This window comes from Dromiciops gliroides, chromosome 4, assembly GCF_019393635.1.
Source record: "Dromiciops gliroides isolate mDroGli1 chromosome 4, mDroGli1.pri, whole genome shotgun sequence".
NCBI lineage: Eukaryota > Metazoa > Chordata > Mammalia > Microbiotheria > Microbiotheriidae > Dromiciops > Dromiciops gliroides.
The window spans coordinates 294,296,114-294,300,375 of NC_057864.1; the positions used below are offsets into that span (position 1 = coordinate 294,296,114).

The following is a 4,262-nucleotide window of genomic DNA, read 5'->3' on the forward strand; positions in this document are numbered from 1 at the left end:
TCGGACATGGCACATGGACATGAGCATGGACATGGACATGGTCATGGAAAAATTGAACTCCCTGATTACAGACAGTGGAAGATAGAAGGAACACCACTACAGCGAATCCAGAAGAGGTTGGCTAAGCAAGGTCTCAGGGATCCATGGGTCCACAATGAAGCTTGGGGATACATGGGTCGTTTATGGAAAACCTGCTACTTTGTGGGCTGCTTTGTCAAGAGGATCCAAATGGGGTTTTATAGCATTTTTATTAGCTGTTGGAGTGGAATATTTCCTAACTGCTCCAAAGAATGAGGAGGAACATGCTTCTAAACACTTAAGTTAAGACAAAGAGGAATTATAGCTAATTATTTAGAGTAAATGTTAAAGATTAATATTAAAATTTCACTTGGTAAAAGGAAAAAAAAAAAAAACCTTTACCAGGGGCAGCTAGGTGGCGCAATGGATAGAACACCAGCCCTGGATTCAGGAGGACCTGAGCTCAAAGCTGGTCTCAGACACTTGACACTTACTAGCTATGTGACCCTGGGCAAGTCACTTAACCTTCATTGCTTTGCAAAAACACACACACAAACAACTCACCAAAAAAAAAAGCCCTTCACCAAACATTATTATCTCTTTTTCTCCCATTTTCAGCCAAGCTACCCCTTAGAAAAAGTTGTATACCCTCATTCGTTGCCTCTGCTTCCTCTTTTCTTAATTCTCAACCCTTTGTAATCTGGCTTCTGAGCTCACCATGAAACTGAAAGTTTCTCTCCAAAGTTATCAACGATGTTTTATTTGTCAAACCTGATGGTCCCCTCTTCACTCTTGACTACTTTTTCTTCCTGGATACCTTCTCCTCTCTGGATTTTCATAACACCATCTCTTGGTTCTCCTCCTACCTGTCTCATTCCTCCTTGGTCTCCTTTATTGGATCATCATCATGTCACACCCTCTAATTAAGGCTCTGTACTGGACCCCCTTCTAGTCTCTCTTTATACTCCTTCACCAGCAAATGAATCAGCTCTCCCAGGTTTAATTATCTTCACTCCTTACACACTCTTTTCAGGGTAGCCTGCCAGGTAGGCCTTCTTCTTGTTCCCTACCATGACACTCCATGTTGAGTCTGCATGCCTTTGTACTAGCTGTCCTACATTCCTAGAATGTACTTTTTTTTCATTTCTGCCTCTTAGAATCCCCTCAAGGGGCAGCTAGATGGTGCAGTGGATAGAGCATTGGCCCTGGATTCAGGAGTACCTGAGTTCAAATCGGGCCTCAGACACTTACCACTTACTAGCTGTGTGACCCTGGGCAAGTCACTTAACCCCAATTGCCTCACCAAAAAAAAAAAGAATCCCCTCAATTCCTTCAAGACTCAGCCCAAGCCCCTCCATCTACATGATGTAACAAAGACAGTTCACTATTACATAACTTTGAACTGTTCACTGTTCACTATTGCCAGATTCTGTCAGCCTCCATCTGACAAGGAAAATCAATTAAGCAAAAACATCCAAGACAGTGAAAATATCTGACAATGTATACAAATATTCTGTTCTAGCAGTCATCCACCTATTTGCTTTCAGGGAAGAGGCCTGTTTCATTATCTCTTATCTGGAATCTTCATTGGTTTTTCAAGAAAACTTAGCTTCCTTTTAGTAAATCTTTAATTCTCATTATTGCAGTTCAGTTTTTTTTTTTAATAGAAGGAACAATGATACTTAGGCAGTAAGTCATCACATTGGGAGAGGTTTACTTCTATCCTTGAAGTAACTAGGTAGGCCTCAGTTTCCTGATGGTATCTGAATATAGATTGAAGCATAATTTTTTTGTTAGTTCCTTTATCTGAAGTTTTGTTTTTATCTGTTTTCTTTCACAGCCTGGCTAATGTGGAAATGTTTTGCATGACTGCTCATGTATAGCTTATATTGAATTGTGTGAATTCTTGGCGGGGAGGTGGGATGGGAGGGAGGAAAAGAAGTTGGAACACAAAGATTTTTAAAAATTGATGTCAAGGGCAGCTAGGTGGCGAAGTGGATAGAGCACTGGCTCTGCAATCAGGAGTACCTGAGTTCAAATCTGGCCTCAGACACTTAACACTTACTAGCTGTGTGACTGTGGGCAAGTCACTTAACCCCAATTGCCTCACTAAAAAAAAAAATTGATGTCAAAATTTGCTTTTACATATAATTTGGAAAAAATAAAATTCTAAACAGAAAAAAAAAGCTTCCACACTCAGTTTGCTCAAGTAGTTCATGGTTGAAGCAGGTTCCTGGTGGAGAACTTGAGGAAGAACCAGACCAGGCTGGAACTCTAAGCTAGATAGGTCTTTTCTTAACTTTCTAAACTCCACATGTTTTCTTTTTACTAATACCTAGTATGCTTTAATAAATGCTTAACGCCCCCCCCAAAAAAAATTGATGTCAAAATTTGTATTTGACACGTAATTTGGGAAAATGAAATTCCAAATATAAAATGGGGGCAATATGCCTGTAATTGTACATACTCAAAGGGTTACTAAATGACCCAAATTAGTTAATATATTTTAAAGGCAATATATAATCCAATTTGATAAACATTTATTATGTGCCTATTATGCGCCAAGTACTAGTAATACCTGCCCCCCCAAGAATTTAAGTGGAAGAAACTACATATACACAGATACAGAGATAGATATATAGATGGATACACACACACACCCAACGAATACAAAGTATTTTTGTGGTGTGGTGATGGGAAAAGTACTAAGAACTTGGAGAATCAAGAACAGTTGCTTGTAGCTTGTGGCATTTGAGATGAGCTTTGAAGGGAACTTGGGGTTCCAAGAAGCAAGGGTGTGGAAAGAGGGTCCTCAAGTTATGAAGATGGGAGATATGTCATATTATGGAAAAAGAAAGAACTTAGAATGTGTGGACATGAATATATAATCAGATAGTTAGAACCATATTATGAAGGGCTTTAAATGGCACGTAGAAGAGAGTGTATTTAATTCCAGAGGCAATTAGGAGCCACTGAAACTTCTTGAGTAGGAAAGTGACATGATCAGGCAGAATTTTATTTTAGGAATACACCTTGTCAACTGTCTGGAGTATGAACTGGATTGGGGGAGGCTAGCATCAAGGAGGCCAATTAGAAGGCTATTGCAATAGTTTATGTGAGAGATAAAGGATTGAACTAGGATGAAGGCCATATAAATGAACAGAAGGAAACAGATGCAAGCGATGTCGTAGAGGCAGAATCAACAACACCTGATTAGATATCAGTGTGAGAGAAAGTGAGGAGTTGTAGATGTCTAGGTTTTGAATCTAGGTGAATGGAAGAATGGTGGCACCCTCCACAGAAATAAGTATGCTAAGAGGAGGGGTTAGCTTACACCAAAGGCTCTTAACCTGAAATTTGAATTTAAAAAAAATTTCAATATAATTGGTTTCTTTTGTATGTTTATGTATTTAATTTTATGCATTTAAGAGGGGGCCCACAGACTTAATTCATTAGACTGACAAATCTCTCTCTCTCTCTCACACACACACACACACACACACACACACACACACACACACACACACACACACACACACACCCTCCCTGTGCTCCCATAACCCCTCTAATAATTGCTATTTTCCTCATGTATCTTTTGATCTATTGAGGAATGACTGATAGTATTTGATGGGGAAGCAGCTGGAAAAAAATGCTGGAGTCAAAAAACTTGGGTTTGACAAGGGGGCAGCTAGGTGGCTCAGTGGATAAAGCACCGGTCCTGGATTCAGGAGAACCTGAGTTCAGATCCAGCCTCAGACCCTTGACACTTACTAGCTGTGTGACTAGGCAATTCATTTAACCCTCATTGTCCCACAAAAACTAACCAATGTGCAAAGAACAAAAAGAATTGTATATGAAATTTTGACTCTTCCCTTGTAATAAGTATGTTTAAGCAAATCAATACTCTGGCCAAATCTGAAAATGTATGTCTCCTGTACCTCTACTCCATCACTTCCCTTTATAGATGCAGGAGAAATACGTCATCGTAATGGAGTGTGATATCGAAGATCCCTCCCAGCTCCAAATCCATGTTCCTATCTTTTGTTCTGATGCTTACTTTCATGAAACACAACTCTAAAATGTTACCTTTTCATATCCTTGGAAAATCTTTCATTCTAAATTGTTTTGGTCTTTTATGATTTAAAGACTACATTGTTTCTATTCTTTGCTGTGTGTTGTTTTTCAGTGACTTTTAGTGAAAAGCAAAACAAATCATCTGAATTGACTCATAATTTTATTTAATG

General features: G+C 39.0%; 1 pseudogene; it reads left to right on the forward strand.

The window, feature by feature from the left end:
- LOC122755043 lies at positions 1-325 on the forward strand (annotated as a pseudogene).
- Positions 326-4,262: the final 3,937 nt, after the last annotated feature.